At 41.2% G+C, this 7,075-nt stretch overlaps 1 protein-coding gene across 6 annotated transcripts in view; it reads right to left on the minus strand.

Annotated features, from left to right (window-relative positions):
• The window catches only part of FANK1 (fibronectin type III and ankyrin repeat domains 1), a 33,378-nt gene that overhangs the window by 25,637 nt on the left and 666 nt on the right, over positions 1-7,075 (minus strand). The window lies entirely within an intron of this gene.

Here is a 7,075-nt window from a genome sequence, read left to right on the forward strand (position 1 = left end):
CACACACACACACACACACACACACACATTTGAATGGCAATGCCTATTAACTTTGGGGGGCCCGGCCCCCTCAAATATTTTATTGGGGGGGCTGAAGGGACCTCAGCACCTTGGAATTGGAAATGATTAATAGGACCCACAAAGGGAAGGCGGGAAGTCCAGGAGATTCTTTGGAATCTTGACTTTATGTTGTATGTTGGATATGTGATTGCAAAACTTTAATTTGAAAAACCAAATAAATTTATTTTTTTTAAAAAAGAAGACTATTTTTGCTTTAAAAAACAAAGCAGAAAAACTATTTTCTGGATGGCAAGGAGGTGGGGTGGATACTCATAGGAAGTGGATGACTTTCAGTAGTGTGCAAAACTGTTCAGTTCAGGTGGCAACAGCAGCACTTTATGGAACTGTTCAGTAAGAGTGCTGAGTAGCTGACAAGATAATTTATACAACTCTATCATATGCACGCATACTTTAAAAAGAAAAACTGGCAGGGACAGTCTGGCTCCTGTCACTATCCTTTTCTAGCAGGAAGTCAATTAGGAATTGTTATAGAAGCCATAATTAGGATGCTTTAAATGTATTTATATATGCCAGATTCTGCTTAGTTTTCCTTCTTTGGTTCCTCCTTTTCCCCTAATTTAGAGCTACTTCACATAATATGAAAAAATATGTGTTAGCAACATGTTTAGCAGTGCCTTCTCTATTGTCCTTTCTTTCCCATTTGAAGACAACCTGCTAAGTGGAGACTTAGCATCTGTACTGGATTCAAATTAATTTAATATAAGTGGTGTTATTCTGATTTATATGTATGCTTTTATATATGCAAATGATATTGCTGTTTTTATATATGCCATTGTTCTATTACATTGTAAATTACTCTGGGATGTCTCATAGGAAGGAATTCATGAATGAGATAATGAATGATGATAATGATTCCTATGTGTCCCATGGCATGGTCAATAACATAAACACACACACACACACAGTGTATATAAATACCTTAAATAGCAACTTTTTTTAAAAAAAAAAACCATAATATTTGAAGGGGAGATTAGTGAAGGGGCAGATAAGTGATGAATGTAACAGCCTGTTTAGACTACTTCAATGCAATATACAAGGGGCTTCCATTGAAAGCAGTCCAGAAATTGCAGTTGTTTCAAAATAGAGCCCCAAGATTACTAATTGATACTAGATGTTTTATCAGTTGTATTGGCTCCCAGCCTATTTCCAGGAGCAATTTAAATTGTGGGTTTTAACCTCCTAAGTGGCTTAAGATCACCACGTTCTGCCTGCTTTAACCTTAAGATCTTACATTAAGACCCTGACCAGGGTTCACCCAGTAACTGAAGGAAGGCATATGGTTACGATGAAGGTATTTCTAGCATTGGCACCTCAACTATGGAACCTCCTGAGAGTGGCTCATCTGGAACCTTCTTTAGTTTTGCAGCACAAAGTAAAAATCATGTTCTTTACTTCCTCTTTTAAGCAGTTTTTAATTAGGGTTATACCTTTTATGCTGCTTTTATGCAAAAATGTTTTTCACTGTACTTTGGGCTGGATTCAACTAAGTAATTGTGCAAACAGGAGTCAGCACAAATCCCACGAGCACAATGGGCCTTTCATCCCCCTAGTGTGTCCCCTCATAGGTAGAGGTAAAGGTACTCCTGACCGTTAGGTCCAGTCGAGAATAACTCTGGGGTTGTGCGCTCATCTCGCTCTATAGGCTGAGGGAGCCGGCGTTTGTCCACAGACAGCTTCTGGGTCATGTGGCCAGCATGACTAAGCTGCTCCTGGCAAACCAGAGCAGCACACAGAAATGTCGTTTACCTTCCCGCCGGAGCGGTACCTATTTATCTACTTGCACTTGACATGCTTTTGAACTGCTAGATGGGCAGGAGCAGGGACCGAGCAACATGAGCTCACCCCGTTGCGGGGATTCAAACCGCCAACCTTCTGATTGGCAAGCCCTAGGCTCAGTGGTTTAGACCACAGTGCCACCCGCGTCTGGTGTCCAATCATGCTCACCCTCAAATCAGCTGGGGGGTTCAAGAGAACCCTCAAAGCAGCACATGGGGGGAGAAGAGGGGAGATCTTTCTGTCTGGCAAGCATAAATGGCACTGCTCTGCTGACAGAACAATCACATTAGGTAATTGAATTCCTCTCTGTTTTTGATATTTTGTTGTAAGTCATTTAGGATTTTTTTTATTGATGGACAGTTATATTAATCTAATAAATTATTATATTGTGAACACATCTTTCCTATATTGCGTGTAGTGGCCTGCTAAGTACATACTGTGACAAATAATTACTGTAACCACCCCAAGCCCTTAGGACAGTCATGGTTATAATTCAGGATGATTATTTAATTAACCAATTACAGGATGGAGCACAGATAAAATAGGTTCCTCAAAATAGAATTGTATCGCCTATCATGGACAGTTCAGTTCTGGGGCGGGGGGATTAGATACAGTATAACAGAGATATGTGAGACTGCAGTTCCACAACCATTCATTTTACAGTGGTACCTCGGGTTACAGACACTTCAGTTTACATACACTTCAGGTTACAGAGTCCGGTAACCCAGAAATAGTACCTTGGGTTAAGAACTTTGCTTCAGGATGAGAACAGAATTCGTGCGGTGGCAGCGGGAGGCCCCATTAGCTAAAGTGGTACCTCAGGTTAAGAACAGTTTCAGGTTAAGAACAGACCTCCAGAACAAATTAAGTTCTTAACTCGAGGTACCCACTGTACTCCAGTTGCCACAGAAAAAATACTGGAAAGCTCTATATTCCATGTAGCGGAAGTGGGAAAGCTTTGGCCCTCCAAAATTGTTTAACTACAATTCCCATTCAGCCTTGACTATTGCCATGCTGGCTGGAGCTGATGGGGGATATAGTTCAGCAACATCCAGAGGACTGTTCCACATGCATGTCACACAGGCAGCAGTGGATGGTGTGCTGGGGTTGCACCATTCACCTGACCTCTGTCTGGCTGAGTCACTACAGCAAAATGGAACAGAGGGGTGTGGCAAATGTGTCCGTGCTTCTGCTGGCACATTTGCATCACACAACCTTACAACACTTCTCTCTCTCTCTCTCTCTCTCTCTCTCTCCTCTCAGTCCTGGTATGCTGCATCAACTCTACAGGAAAGAGGTACAGTAATATGAATAATAGACTGGAAATAGACTGGAAAGAGAAGCTGCTGAATTGCAACTTATCACCAAACTTAAAACCATGGAGAGACCTGATCTGAACAAAGACCTTGGATTCTTATCTCATTATACATGACAAAGCCATTTTTCATCTTCTCACCCCTTGCTTTTTCCTGTAAGACCTATTGCAGTCGTTAAGAGTCGTCAACAGGCTCATCACAGCTATCTGCCAATCACCCATTCCCACCACCCTTCTGAGTAATACCCCTCCCCACCTTCTCACTATATAGAAGGGTCTGGAAACTTCTGTTTCAGTGTATCTGAAGAAGTGTGCATGCACACGAAAGCTCATACCAAGAAATAACTTAGTTGGTCTTTAAGGTGCTACTGGAAGGATTTTTTTTGTTTTGTTTTGACTATGGCAGACCAACACGGCTACCTATCTGTAACTAGTAATATGAATGGCAGAAGCTCTGCCACACTGCTGCATATAGGAAAGGTGGATGCATTCAGACTTTCATAAAAAATAAAATAAAATAAACTTCATAGATTACTAAAAATATCCAGGTTTAATTAATTTAAACAACTAATGGCATGCTGGCTTTTAATTATCTATTTTAAAATTTTATTTCATTATGCTAATAAAGTTACTACATAAATAAGTGATCAGATCAGAAGTGATGACTAAATACCTTGGGCACAATTCAGATTTTATTTTATTTTTAAGTTTTATATTCTCTTACAGCATTTCTCATTAAGCCGATAAGGCATATATAATATTTGTCTGACACCAAAAAAATCTAACAGCAGGAAAAGGAACATTTTTTTCTTGGGAGAGCTGCAATAAAACCTGATAACAAGCTTGCTGGCCTTTTCCTCCTCACAGATGTACATACGCTCTTAACAAGAGACACCTCATTTACTGAACAAACCTTTCCATTAGCAGCAACTACACACACACACACACACACACACACACACAAATTCTTATGAAGAACAGAACACTTAACTTAAACCTTTCGGTGTAAATGCGATGAGTAGCTTAGGAAGCAAGATCTAAAGGTTCTGACATGAATAAATCTCAATCAAAAACTGACACAGATATTCCATTGTTATGAAAGGCAAGATTCCAACATGAAACACAGCTGCCTATTTTATTTTATGTCTTACTAGAGCTCCTGTGCCTTTCCAGTGTTCGTACAACAGTGAAGTAGCCCAATACCCCTATAAGCTGGCGGGTAAAGAACTAGCCACACAGATAGCCACTTTAATTTGCAGTTAACCAACTTTAATTTGTGACGCAAAGAGCATAGTTATGTGTTAATAAGCTGGTAGTTTAAGTGTATTTGCTGCCTCCTGAACAGGGGATTATCAAACCCTGATCAGCGTGCCTCCAACTTCTGAGATGAGGTGGGGGTTGCTTTACATCCTGCCATAAGTGCTAGTCTCTGGGGTGGAAGTTGTGGACCTCAACAGAATGAGCAGAAATTCCCCCAAATATAAAAGCTTTGGCCGACTACATTTTGAAGTAGGTGAATGAACACACATTGACATCTGAAGAACCTCTCCCCAGTAAGACCTGAGCAAGTGTGTATATGTTTGCAGCCTTAATGAGGGAAAACCCACTATTGAAATGTAGCCTTATGACGCTTTGCCCTCAGGTGGGAAAAATATTGCACCCGGGAAAGGGAAGTGGGAGTCAACAGACACTCAAGGAATAGTTTTGGAGAAAAGGAGAAAATTTCTACCATCCATGAACTGGTAGAAGGAACAAGTGTGATAAGTCACAAAAAGCATGCACGAGTTCACAATCATGTGCACAAACATACATACCCCTTTCTAGATCCCTCCTCCTTTCTCCTCCCTCAGGAGTCCTGCCCCATGTTGAGGTTCCTGAGCATGTACAGAAAGCTGTCTTGGAACTATTGTGGACTCTTGGCACCCTTCCCAGGAAAGGGGTTTCAGAGTGTTCAGATATGTTTCAATCTCTTGTTCTGGCATGGTTCCTGAACAGAAAGCAAGTTGCAATGTGGTTCTTTAGCAAGGCCAGAAGGCATGAGAAAGGCCTGAGAAACAATGGACTGTTCTCTACCTTTGTTACAGCGGAATGTTTCTGATGCTTAGCTGCTGAGAAAATGATTTTGAAAAGCTTTGAGAAGCTTTGAGCCTGCTTTGGTGGGGGGTGACTTCGGGCCTAGGTGAGGTCACCTGTCCTCACCTTCCTTCAGAACGACTGAACAAATCATACAAAAATAAAATATTTCTCAAAGCAAAATATTCCTTTAAATTAACATTTGTTGGGGTTTTGTCCAGGCTCTAGACACCAATCACAATTTCATGAAAACACCTCCAGTTTGGATAAGTTTGCAAAGGGTGGGTCTTAACTGTGGTCCACTGAGGTTTGAAGGACTGCTCCTTCACAGAGTCTTATCAACATCACTACCCCATTCCTCTGGTTTATGAAAAACCAAACACAGTGGTACCTCAGGTTAAGTACTTAATTCATTCCAGAGGTCCGTTCTTAACCTGAAACTGTTCTTAACCTGAAGCACCACTTTAGCTAATGGGGCCTCCTGCTGCTGCCGTGCCGCCGGAGCACAATTTCTGTTCTCATCCTGAAGCAAAGTTCTTAACCCGAGGTACTATTTCTGACTTAGCGGAGTCTGTAACCTGAAGCATATGTAACCCGAGGTACCACTGTAAATAGAAATAACCAGTGACTGAATTTGGGGTGATGCAGAATGTACCCAGTTAAATTTTGCTTGCTGTGATATGGTGTTGATAAGCTTTCATCATGCCTAGCGTCTAAAACAAATGGAATGTCCCCCATTCACTACTGGCCTTGACCCTGCCCACTACGGGTATGAAACTTTATATGAAAAAGGTTTTCCCACCTCTGGTCTAAACTATCGCTACTTTGGGATCAAGGACTTTTTTTATTTCCCCTTGCCCCTATTGTGTGAGGTTTAGTTTACTTGTATGAAAATTTCTTTTTGCTGATGGAGGCAGTAAATCCAGCAAATGAAGGCTATATTTGTTCAGAAATTAGTCAATGGGTTTTAAATGCACATTCTGAATGTTGATAAATTAAGCTCATTTTCCTGAATGATACAACTATTTCTGCTAGTGATCCTTCAAGGTATTGTTTCCTAATGAAGTCTTGTGTCTCTCATGAACAACTGATAAATACAGTAAAACTGTGTTGCAGCTTAAATAACAGGATGAAATCTAGTGGTTTACAATATAACGTTAATACGATTTCCTACCAGCTGTGGAAAAATCTTTCCAGGTTTTTTCTAGTGCCTGACCTACAGAATTTCACAGCACTATTCCCATTCAGTCCTTGCTGTGCAAAATCATGCTACCCATTCCTCACAGTCCCCATGTTCCTACTTTCCAGCATTTTCTTCCATCGATACCTCCTATTCCAAGCGACATACACACACTGCTCTCTGAGGCTCACACTCCTAATCTTCATTGATTCGACATCATCCTTCCTGCTCCTATTCTCACTCCTACAGCTCACAACCCCAGGCTTCCCTCCTTTTTATGAATTCCAATTTTCTATTACCTAAAAAAAAAAAAAAAAAAGCCCCTTTCCCTACAAACACAGAAACTATCTTATAGGTATCCCATTTCAGACATGCAACTAGTGTACCCCTTAAAGGCAGTGGGCGTGTGTGTGTGGTAATTTGGCAACTACTAAAGTAAGGGCACCCAAGACTCCAACTAACTCCCATAGGCTTATCAACCCAGAGATGGCTTGCCACCTCCTCCCTGCGCTTTTAACAGCTATAGTGGCATATCCAACTCCCAAGAGACTGCGATCTACTCCCAGTATTAAAAAAAACTACTGGCAGTGATCTACCATTGTCATTGGAGGCAGGAGGAGCCTGCGTGTGGTGGGTGGATTGCCCAGAGT

This window comes from Podarcis gaigeae, assembly GCF_964106915.1.
Source record: "Podarcis gaigeae genome assembly, chromosome: 5".
Lineage (NCBI taxonomy): Eukaryota > Metazoa > Chordata > Lepidosauria > Squamata > Lacertidae > Podarcis > Podarcis gaigeae.